The following is a 12,590-nucleotide window of genomic DNA, read 5'->3' as shown; positions in this document are numbered from 1 at the left end:
TTTTGCGAAACATGGAGCATATGAGATGTTCGAAGAGCTGAAAATGGTTTTCCAAGCTCATGCCCGGGTCGAGAGATATGAAGTCTCCGACAAGTTCTTCATCTGTAAAATGGAGGAAAATAGTTCTGTTAGTGAGCACATACTCAGAATGTCTGGGTTACACAACCGCTTGTCTCAGCTGGGAGTTAATCTCCCGGATGACGCGGTCATTGACAGAATCCTTCAGTCGCTTCCACCAAGCTACAAGAGCTTTGTGATGAACTTCAATATGCAGGGGATGGAAAAGACCATTCCTGAGGTATATTCGATGCTGAAATCAGCGGAGGTGGAGATCAAAAAGGAACATCAAGTGTTGATGGTGAATAAAACCACTAAGTTCAAGAAAGGCAAGGGCAAGAAGAACTTCAAGAAGGACGGCAAGGGAGTTGCCGCGCCCGGTAAGCCAGTTACTGGGAAGAAGTCAAGGAATGGACCCAAGCCTGAGACTGAGTGCTTTTATTGCAAGGGAAGTGGTCACTGGAAGCGGAACTGCCCCAAATACTTAGCGGACAAGAAGGCCGGCAACACCAAAGGTATATGTGATATACATGTAATTGATGTGTACCTTACCAGTACTCGTAGTAGCTCCTGGGTATTTGATACCGGTGCGGTTGCTCATATCTGTAACTCAAAACAGGAACTGCGGAATAAGCGGAGACTGGCAAAGGACGAGGTGACGATGCGCGTCGGGAATGGTTCCAAGGTCGATGTGATTGCCGTCGGCACGCTACCTCTGCATCTACCTACGGGATTAGTTTTAAACCTCAATAATTGTTATTTAGTGCCAGCTTTGAGCATGAACATTGTATCTGGATCTCGTTTAATTCGAGATGGCTACTCATTTAAATCCGAGAATAATGGTTGTTCTATTTATATGAGAGATATGTTTTATGGTCATGCCCCGCTGGTCAATGGTTTATTTTTGATGAATCTCGAACGTGATGTTACACATATTCAGAGTGTGAATACCAAAAGATGTAAAGTTGATAACGATAGTCCCACATACTTGTGGCACTGCCGCCTTGGTCACATTGGTGTCAAGCGCATGAAGAAGCTCCATGCAGATGGACTTTTGGAGTCTCTTGATTACGAATCATTTGACACGTGCGAACCATGCCTCATGGGTAAGATGACCAAGACTCCGTTCTCCGGAACAATGGAGCGAGCAACCAACTTATTGGAAATCATACATACCGATGTGTGCGGTCCAATGAGTGTTGAGGCTCGCGGAGGATATCGTTATGTTCTCACTCTCACTGATGACTTAAGTAGATATGGGTATGTCTACCTAATGAAACACAAGTCTGAAACCTTTGAAAAGTTCAAGGAATTTCAGAGTGAGGTTGAGAATCAACGTGACAGGAAAATAAAATTCTTACGATCAGATCGTGGTGGAGAATATTTAAGTCACGAATTTGGTACGCACTTAAGGAAATGTGGAATCGTTTCACAACTCACGCCGCCTGGAACACCTCAGCGAAACGGTGTGTCCGAACGTCGTAATCGCACTCTATTGGATATGGTGCGATCTATGATGTCTCTTACCGATCTACCGCTCTCATTTTGGGGCTATGCTTTAGAGACTGCCGCATTCACTTTAAATAGGGCTCCGTCGAAATCCGTTGAGACGACACCGTATGAATTATGGTTTGGGAAGAAACCTAAGCTGTCGTTTCTAAAAGTTTGGGGATGCGATGCTTATGTCAAGAAACTTCAACCTGAAAAGCTCGAACCCAAGTCGGAAAAATGCGTCTTCATAGGATACCCTAAGGAAACTATTGGGTATACCTTCTACCTCAGATCCGAAGGCAAGATCTTTGTTGCCAAGAATGGGTCCTTTCTGGAGAAAGAGTTTCTCTCGAAAGAATTGAGTGGGAGGAAAGTGGAACTTGATGAGGTGATAGTCACCCCTTCCGAACCGGAAAGTAGCGCAGCGCGGGAAGATGTTCCTGTGGTGCCTACACCGACTGGAGAGGAAGTTAATGATGATGATCATGAAGCTTCGGATCAAGTTACTCCTGAACTTCGTAGGTCCACAAGGACACGTTCCGCACCAGAGTGGTACGGCAACCCTGTCCTGGAAATCATGTTGTTAGACAACGGTGAACCTTCGAACTATGAAGAAGCGATGGCGGGCCCGGATTCCGACAAATGGCTAGAAGCCATGAAATCCGAGATAGGATCCATGTATGAAAACGAAGTATGGACTTTGACTGACTTGCCCGATGATCGGCGAGCCATAGAAAATAAATGGATCTTTAAGAAGAAGACAGACGCGGATGGTAATGTGACCATCTATAAGGCTCGACTTGTCGCTAAGGGTTATCGACAAGTTCAAGGGGTTGACTACGATGAGACTTTCTCACCCGTAGCGAAGCTGAAGTCCGTCCGAATCATGTTAGCAATTGCCGCATACTATGATTATGAGATATGGCAGATGGACGTCAAAACGGCATTCCTTAACGGCTTCCTTAAGGAAGAATTGTATATGATGCAGCCGGAAGGTTTTGTCGATCCTAAGAATGCTAACAAAGTATGCAAGCTCCAGCGCTCCATCTATGGGCTGGTGCAAGCATCTCGGAGTTGGAACATTCGTTTTGATGAGATGATCAAAGCGTTTGGGTTTACACAGACTTATGGAGAAGCCTGTGTTTACAAGAAAGTGAGTGGGAGCTCTGTAGCATTTCTCTTATTATATGTGGATGACATACTATTGATGGGAAATGATATAGAATTCTTGGAAAGTATAAAGGCCTATTTGAATAAGTGTTTTTCAATGAAGGACCTTGGAGAAGCTGCTTATATATTAGGCATCAAGATCTATAGAGATAGATCAAGACGCCTCATTGGTCTTTCACAGAGTACATACCTTGACAAGATATTGAAGAAGTTCAATATGGATCAGTCCAAGAAGGGGTTCTTGCCTGTATTGCAAGGTGTGCAATTGAGCACGGCTCAATGCCCGACCACGGCAGAAGATAGAGAAAAGATGAGTGTCATCCCCTATGCCTCGGCCATAGGGTCTATTATGTATGCCATGCTGTGTACCAGACCTGATGTAAACCTTGCCGTAAGTTTGGTAGGAAGGTACCAAAGTAATCCCGGCATGGAACACTGGACAGCGGTCAAGAATATCCTGAAGTACCTGAAGAGGACTAAGGATATGTTTCTCGTTTATGGAGGTGACGAAGAGCTCGTCGTAAAGGGTTACGTCGATGCTAGCTTCGACACAGATCTGGATGACTCGAAGTCACAAACCGGATACGTGTATATTTTGAATGGAGGAGCAGTAAGCTGGTGCAGTTGCAAGCAAAGCGTCGTGGCGGGATCTACATGTGAAGCGGAGTACATGGCAGCCTCGGAGGCAGCACAGGAAGCAGTCTGGATGAAGGAGTTCATTACCGACCTAGGGGTGATTCCCAATGCGTCGGGCCCGATGACTCTCTTCTGTGACAACACTGGAGCTATTGCCCTTGCAAGGAGCCCAGGTTTCACAGGAAGACCAGGCATATCAAGCGTCGCTTCAACTCCATTCGTGAAAGTGTTCAAAATGGAGACATAGATATTTGTAAAGTACATACGGACCTGAATGTAGCAGATCCGTTGACTAAACCTCTCCCTAGAGCAAAACATGATCAACACCAGGACGCAATGGGTGTTCGATTCATCACAATGTAACTAGATTATTGACTCTAGTGCAAGTGGGAGACTGTTGGAAATATGCCCTAGAGGCAATAATAAATGGTTATTATTATATTTCTTTGTTCATGATAATTGTCTATTGTTCATGCTATAATTGTGTTATCCGGAAATCGTAATACATGTGTGAATACATAGACTACAACGTGTCCCTAGTAAGCCTCTAGTTGACTAGCTCGTTGATCAACAGATAGTCATGGTTTCCTGACTATGGACATTGGATGTCATTGATAACGGGATCACATCATTAGGAGAATGATGTGATGGACAAGACCCAATCCTAAGCATAGCTCAAAGATCGTGTAGTTCGTTTGCTAGAGCTTTTCCAATGTCAAGTATCTTCTCCTTAGACCATGAGATCGTGCAACTCCCGGATACCGTAGGAGTACTTTGGGTGTGCCAAACGTCACAACGTAACTGGGTGACTATAAAGGTACACTACGGGTATCTCCGAAAGTGTCTGTTGGGTTGGCACGGATCGAGACTGGGATTTGTCACTCCGTATGACGGAGAGGTATCTCTGGGCCCACTCGGTAATGCATCATCATAATGAGCTCAATGTGACTAAGGAGTTAGTCACGGGATCATGCATTGCGGTACGAGTAAAGAGACTTGCCGGTAACGAGATTGAACAAGGTATTGGGATACCGACGATCGAATCTCGGGCAAGTAACATACCGATTGACAAAGGGAATTGTATACGGGATTGATTGAATCCTCGACATCGTGGTTCATCCGATGAGATCATCGTGGAACATGTGGGAGCCAACATGGGTATCCAGATCCCGCTGTTGGTAATTGACCGGAGAGGCGTCTCGGTCATGTCTGCATGTCTCCCGAACCCGTAGGGTCTACACACTTAAGGTTCGGTGATGCTAGGGTTGTAGAGATACGAGTATGCGGAAACCCGAAAGTTGTTCGGAGTCCCGGATGAGATCCCGAACGTCACGAGGAGTTCCGGAATGGTCCGGAGGTGAAGAATTATATATAGGAAGTCCAGTTTCGGCCACCTGGAAAGTTTCGGGGGTTATCGGTATTGTACCGGGACCACCGGAAGGGTCCCGGGGGTCCACCGGGTGGGGCCACCTACCCCGAAGGGCCCCATGGGCTGAAGTGGGAAGGGAACCAGCCCTTAGTGGGCTGGGGCGCCCCCCATGGGCCTCCCCCCTGCGCCTAGGGTTGGAAACCCTAGGGTGGGGGGCGCCCCACTTGACTTGGGGGGAAGTTTCCCCTCCTTGCCCCCCCCCCCATAGATTGGTTCTTGGCCGGCGCCCCCCCCCCCCTCCCAGGGGGCCTATATAAAGGGGGGAGGGAGGGCAGCAATACTACAGCCTTTGGCGCCTCCCTCCTCCCCTGCAACACCTCTCCCTCTCGCAGAAGCTTGGCGAAGCCCTGCCGAGATCCCGCTACATCCACCACCACGCCGTCGTGCTGCTGGATCTCCATCAACCTCTCCTTCCCCCTTGCTGGATCAAGAAGGAGGAGACGTCGCTGCTCCGTACGTGTGTTGAACGCGGAGGTGTCGTCCGTTCGGCACTCGGTCATCGGTGATTTCGATCACGACGAGTACGACTCCATCAACCCCGTTCATTGGAATGCTTCCGCTCGCGATCTACAAGGGTATGTAGATGCACTCCTTTCCCCTCGTTGCTAGTATACTCCATAGATGGATCTTGGTGATGCGTAGGAAATTTTAAAATTCTGCTACGATCCCCAACAAGGCCTTAGATTTAACCTCCTTTCAAAAAAGAACTTGCAATGCAAACATGGCAACATCAATAGTCTATCGCAACACGATGGCACGACCGCTAGCTCCCTAACCACCATCCCTCAATCTCTCACTAGCACCGTTCAGGTTGAACTTGATATAATATGTATGGATGGCTTCCAGGGATCAACCGAACATCAGGTTGCTTCACCTTTTTACACATTCCTTAGGGCTCCTTTGATTGACCCCTTCTTAAACATTCCTTAGGGCTCCTTTGATTTATCCCTTTGGTATCTTATTTCTTATCCCTTATCCCACTTTGGATAAGAGATCAACCAAAGGAGGATGTAAGTATTTGGCAAACGTTTAACACCGGCTGACCGGCCGAAGCCAGCGCCGGTCTCCTCGCGTAGTGGGCTCAAAGCAGGTGGCCCACGCACCGCTTTGCGTTGCCCTTATCTCATCCACGGGATGCTCCTCCACTCATTTTTCCAACCCAAACACAATCTATCTTCCTCTTTCTCTGTGCTTCCTCCAAATAACACAAATCCATGGCAAAATAAATCACGCACAGCTTGCAGCTCCGGCGAGAGCAGCATCTGCTGGTCGCAAACACGCGCCACTCGCGCTCTGCCCCAGTAGCACGCCGCGTGCAGCTCTGGCGAGGGCAGCATCTACTCGCCGCGGCCTTCCCCAGCAGATGGCTTGCTACAGACGAAGATATGCGCGCCCCGCTCCGCTTGCAGGAGAGGGCAACCTCCAACAGAAGATGATGCAACCTCGGCTCGGCAGAGCTACAATCATAGGCTCGCGGAGCTGCAACCAGCCACACAAATGCTGGAACCGGCGACGGCCGTGCTACAACGGCTTCGGCGGCGATCCAGCTTTGCTGGAACCAGCTACTTTTTTTACTGGAACCATCATTAATTTTTGCTACCACCCACCCACCCAAATTTTTGCTACCAGGTGATTTTTGCTGCAACCGATGAACCATTTTGCTACAACCGTTTCGATTTTTTGTTACTACCGTTGTTTGTCAATTTTTGCTACATCCATCTTCTGTTTTTCCTGTCTTTTTTGCTACAACCATATTTTGATTTTGCTGGAACTGAAGACATTTTTTGCTACATCCACCCATGGCGGTGTTGCTCAACGGCGGCAATGGATTTTTTTTCTTGCTACAACCGTCTCGGATTTTTGCTACTACCGGAGATGCCATTTGCTACCACCGGAGTTTTTGCTATTACCAGTCTTCCTGGAAGCATCAGGAGTTTTTGTTACCCCTTTATTTTTGTTTTGTTTTTGCTGGAACCATCCTAAAAATTTGCTACCAGCGTCTTTTGATTTTGCTGGAACCAGCATTTTTCGCTTCGGTGTCGGCGGTGAAGGCGGGTGGTGTTTTGATTCGCCGCCGGCAGCGAGGCTGCGAGCGCCGGCGACGAGCAGGGGCAGTGGTGGTCCAAGCGAGAGCAGCGCAGGCTAGCGTGCGGGATCCCGCGAGCGGCGGCGGCGCTTGCTTTTTTCTCCTCTTTTTTCCCGTGGGGGAGGATGACGATAGAAAATGCGGGGCAGATCTGACGGTTTCGTGCGTCCAGATCGAGCGGCTCTAGTTTGACCGGCCGAAACGTTCCGCCGGTGCGCCGGCGCAGAGTACTGCCCTAAGTATTTTGTGAGCCCATTTTAAACATTGTTATTTCTATTCCATGTCTATTTTATTCCCATAGTTTCCATGAAAAGAAATAAGATAGTTTGGCTTTGTTTTGTGCCTTCTCTCAGGCCAACCGACTGCTCTATGAAGACCTGGCCTCTTTTATGGGTTATGCTTGCTCTACCTTGCATCGACCAATTCAGTCGAAATAGAAATAACAATGTTTCCTTGTAAAACTCTTAGGGCTCCTTTGAATCAATGGAATTTAATAGATTTTTCGGAGAGAAATCCTTTGGAATTTTTCTTATCTTGGCCCTTTGATTCATAGGATTGGATCCTATTGGAATTTTTCCTATGAAATCTTTTGTACTAGATTGAAATATAACATCTAGTCCAGCATTTTTGTACAATTCCTTTGTTTTTTCTGTACAATCAAACATTCCTTCCTAATCCTATAGGATTCGAGTGGACATACCTCTCCAATCTTATACTTTTCCTATTTGTGTGTTTTCGAATCCTGTGATCCAAGAGACCCTTAAGAAACACTAGTATACATAACTTACAATGGACACATGATGGTTAGCCTGACACCCTACTTAAGGCTACAAACAATCCTTGTGTTGAGTTAGCGGTAGGTGTTACTAGTACGATGCACAACCTTGGGTTGGGTCGTGGAGCGACTGGACAGCAGATTGGGGAGCTTGTACTTGTTTCACATAGCCGCAGGACTACAAAGGCTTCCCATCCGAGGCAACTGCCACATCAGTTAAACTGACAGGCCAAAGAGATAAACTAGCCACATACAACCTCTCAAGTTGGGATGTGTGTTTCTCACCAAATAGCAGATTATGGAGTTTGCACTTGTTTCCCGACACCCGCATCACCACCAAGGTTTCTTCCCATTCGGGGCAATCGTTATGGCAATTAAAGGGAGATGCCGAGTAGATAAACGAGTCACATGACTATTTGTATGGTTTCTCACTAGTACAAAACAGGGCTTTCGTCACAGGGCAATATTCACATTAGTCCCGGTTCAGTCACGAACCGGAACTAATGTGAGCATTGGTCCCGGTTCGTGCGGCTAAGGCATTAGTCCTGGTTCACCTGGGCCCTTTAGTCCCGGTTGGTGCCACGAACCGGGACTAAAGGGTGCGATGCCCATTAGTACCGGTTGGTGGCACCAACCGGGACTAAAGGTTAGTCCTTTAGTGCCGGTTGGTGCCACCAACCGGTACTAATGGGCTTTGAGGCATTAGTACCGGTTCATGGCACGAACCGGTACTAAAGGGCCCATCAAACTCTACCCCCCCCCCCCCCCCCCCGCGTTGACCGCCTTTTCAGTTTTAGAAAAAACAAAAGAAAATGATGGAAATGTCAAAAAAGTAAAATAAAATAAGTTTCCCATGTGATATGTGGTCTAATTGTTGGGAAAATTAACAAATATGAATTTCGACTTTATTTGCAAAATCTCTCTGGAATTTCTTAAAATGGGCATAACTTTTGCATACGAACTCGGATGAAAAAGTTTTTTATATGAAAAATCATCTACTCGAAAAGTTACATCCGAATTTAACCGGGGACCCCGTTAAACATTTTCAAAATCCTCAAAAACCTAACAGAAAAAATATACGGGGCTTTTAAGATCTGGAGAGGCAAAAAAATTCAAAAAATTTCAAATTGTGGTCAAACTGTGGTCAAACAATGGTCAAACTAATTATTCTAGAATATTAGTGTTACTAAATAATTATTTCAGTTTTTTTGAATTTTGGTCAAATCTGGTCAAACAGTGGTCAAACAATGGTCAAACTAATTATTCCAGAAATATTAGTGTTACTAAATAATTATTGTTTTTTAAAACAATAGTTTCAAACTCAAACAGTGAAATGTGTCACTTCATGCTCAAGCTAAATTCCTGAGGGTTAATAGAATTGACATCTTACTATTGTCAGGAAAACAACAAGTGCAGACTTGGAAACAAGGGAGAATAGAACCCGGAAGTTAAGCGTGCTCAGGCTGGAGTAGTGAGAGGATGGGTGATCGTTCGGGAAGTTAGATGATTTGGAATGATGAGGGGTGGTTAGAGATTAGAGGATAAATTGAGCAGTGATGAGGGGTGATGATTAGAGATTAGAGGTTAAAATAATTCAGAAATTTGAAAATCAAAAAAAAATTAAAAAAGTTCGCAAATAAAAATTTCAAAAAAAAATCATAAAATTTCCTTTAGTCCGTCCACGTGGACGGCATTTAGTCCCGGTTCGTGTAAGAACCGGGACTAAAGGGGGGAGGCATTAATAATGACCCTTTAGTCCCGGTTCAAAAACCGGGACTAAAGGCCCTTACCAACCGGGACAAAAGCCTCCTTTTCTACTAGTGTCTACCGATTTTCTTATAGTAAAATATATCCCATGTCTTTCAAGCCTCTGCAAATTGTATCGGCACAACACATGCCTCCAACTCTCTGGATGTATGGATTGTCACCATTCATCGTTGCTAGAGAAATGAAATTGGATCTAAAAGGCAAGGGAGATATTGATATTTATTGGTTGGGATTTAGTGACATGAAGGTGCCTCACTAGCTCACCGTACTGCTTGACTTGTATGCGCTTCTACTATTCCAGCATATGCAATATCTTTTTCTGGTGAGCTAAAATTTGCTATCATCACCTTTATGTGTGGTAAAACCACATATTTACTGGCTTGTAGGCTCTCAATTTTTGCACACTTCCCAACCACAACCATGCATATTCATATAATGGGTTTAAGCCTACAACCAATCTACCGTATCATGTTGTGGTGAGCTCTTGGGAGGTTTCAGTGTTATGTACCACCCCTTCGTTTCAAGATGTTTTGGTATACCCCATTGATCATATTGAAGAAAATAGGATCCACACCAGAGATACGAAAAGATAACCCACATCATAGTGAAATAACATGAGAGATCTATTCTTCATTAGATCAGATGTAGGGTGTACAAAGAACTAGACGACAAATGTTGACGAATAAATGCAGGTGTAAGAGAACATAAAAATCTAGTAAACCAGATGGGTTAGGGGGTGCAGATAGATTATGCTGCCCATTGGCTGCAGGGAAAATGGCATCAGTTTACTCGTTGCAATCAGCAGCACTAAGGGAGGCCAGCTGAACCAGCCACTGAGCGGACACCCGGCACAGCAGCATGCATGAAGGATAACAACTAAACAAGCGATAAATCACGACTCACAGGCTGTGTAGTGCGTCAAATGCCTTCTGGGTGGTTGGACTTTTGTACGGCGACCTCTCTCTATTAGGCCTAAGAGAGGTTGGTTGTAGCGCCTTTCAATACATATGCCTACCTTTGTTGGGCCTTCTCGCTTAGACTATAAAAGGAGACAAAATCCGTACTACGGAGGACCAAGATGGGAAGCATTCCTCAAATGCCAGACCCTAGCTATGCGACCATAAAATTGGCGCAAGTTCTCCTTCTGGGAAGATCGCCGTGGAGGGCGTTGTTGCCGCAGCCAATAGCCTGTAAGACACACTCTTCGAGATTTTGTCATCGTTGATGGCTTTGATGCCATGGAATAACAAACTTAGGTCTCGTGCCCAAAAGCTTGGAATAATTGAGCGAGAGAATGCCTGTGTCGAAGCATGAGTGGTATTTTAGGCCTGTAATAATCAATGCATTTTTCATTTGCCTTGTCTTATACATTTGACATGACTGCTTAGATGATCCGTGAAGGGCGAGCCTGATCTAACCGAGGCTGGTTTTTGTGTGGGTGTGTTTTACATTGAACTGATAGTCATGCTTGTGATGTTCCATTCTCCCCCGAGATCACCGTCTCCTTGAATTTATGCTATGGTGCTCCCTTAGTCCCTGTAGTTTTCTCCTCCTCTCCCTCTCCCATGCAAAAGGTTTTTATGCCTACTATCACCAGTGTAATAAACATAGTGTTTGCCGTTAGCTTGTTGTGTTGCTCTAGTCATGTGAAATATCTATGAACTGTCTTGTTCTCCATTCGTTCTTAGAAGCTGGAAAACCATAGTTTTCACTTCCGACGAAGTTTCCGAAATTTCTCGAAATTTCGCTCATTTCGAGCGTCCTCGAAACATTTACGTTTCGTTTAAATTATTTCAGTATTTTAAAATTAAACGTATAAGAAAGAGCTGGAATCTAAGTTAGTTGTATCCATATGCTTAGCAGAGTGGTTGGCTGGTGTTATTGCACCACTTTAGGGCCTTGTTTCGAATCCCAGAGGCGCACAATTTTTTTACTACTTTACTATTCCTGCTATACGAAAACTTAACAACAAAATTATGTCACTGGGATTCGAACCTGGATCTACAAAGATCTACAAAGACTGAAGTAGCGATCGCACCATTCGGATAGACGAGTTCTGGTGAAAAATTCGTGCTAAAAAGACACTTATTCAATACTTTGTGTTCGAATTTATTCAAATTTAATTAAAAAATTCGTTAATTTGCTCGAAATGGTTTTTGAAATTTCCGAAATTTCGGTGCTTTCGAGGGTGAGCGGAAAAAAATTGGTTTCGAAAGTGAAAACTATGGCTGGAACACAATTTGGTAGCAATTTCCTGATGAAAGTGTTGCTTTGTATGGTTGGTTTATGCACTCTACTCTGCTGATTTGGGCTGCCCTGCATCACCCAAAATGTGTGGAAGGCAAGGAGCTTTGAACCCTTCATGTGGCTAGCTACATAGTCTCGGCTGAACAGTTGGAGGGCCATCCCGCACGGCTAGGTTGAATTCTCTTGTTTTGGATGCTGGCATGTGTGTCTTTCTGCCCAGGCCAATTGCCTTGTCCTTCACAGCGTAAGGTCGAAGAGATAAAACCGATTAACCCAGTTCTTCCCTTTATCGTAAAATGGTTCCTTATGCCTTTCAAGCCTACGCAAATTGTGTAATATATAGCGGATGCTTTCCAGGCTCTGGATATATGGACTATCTATGTTCATCATTGCCACAGAAAACTGGAACTGGAACTAAGAGGCTCGGGTAGACCAATATTTGTTTGTTGAGTATGTGTGACATGGAGGTGTTGCTGGCCCACCGCATTACATGGCTTGTGTGCGCTTCTAGTACCATGTTAGCACATGGGATGCTCTTGTCTATCCAACTTTGATTTTCTATCCTTATCTGTGTGTGTGATAAAACCATATATTGATTTTTCCATATATATGCTCTCCTCTGTTGCATGCCTTCAAAGCATAACCCGGCACAATAGGAAAGTGAGAACAAACCTCTGGAATTTTAGTCTAGACGTCAAACACATTGAGAAAATTATTGCTACGTATTCCACCATAGATGCGCGCAAGTGCACATGCACACCTATCCACCCACACACGCGTGTGCCCTCACATGCACGCCCCACACCCCACTCATGCCGCGGAATAGCGAATGAATAAGAATCCAGTAATAGACTCCATCTCATTATGTAGAAAGAGCAAAGTTTGAGAAGCAAATTGCGACTAACCCCCCCCCCCCCCCCCCACCCCCCTAT

This window comes from Triticum aestivum, chromosome 3D (assembly GCF_018294505.1).
Source record: "Triticum aestivum cultivar Chinese Spring chromosome 3D, IWGSC CS RefSeq v2.1, whole genome shotgun sequence".
In the NCBI taxonomy this organism is placed as follows: domain Eukaryota; kingdom Viridiplantae; phylum Streptophyta; class Magnoliopsida; order Poales; family Poaceae; genus Triticum; species Triticum aestivum.
Note: the sequence above shows the minus strand (reverse complement) of the source record.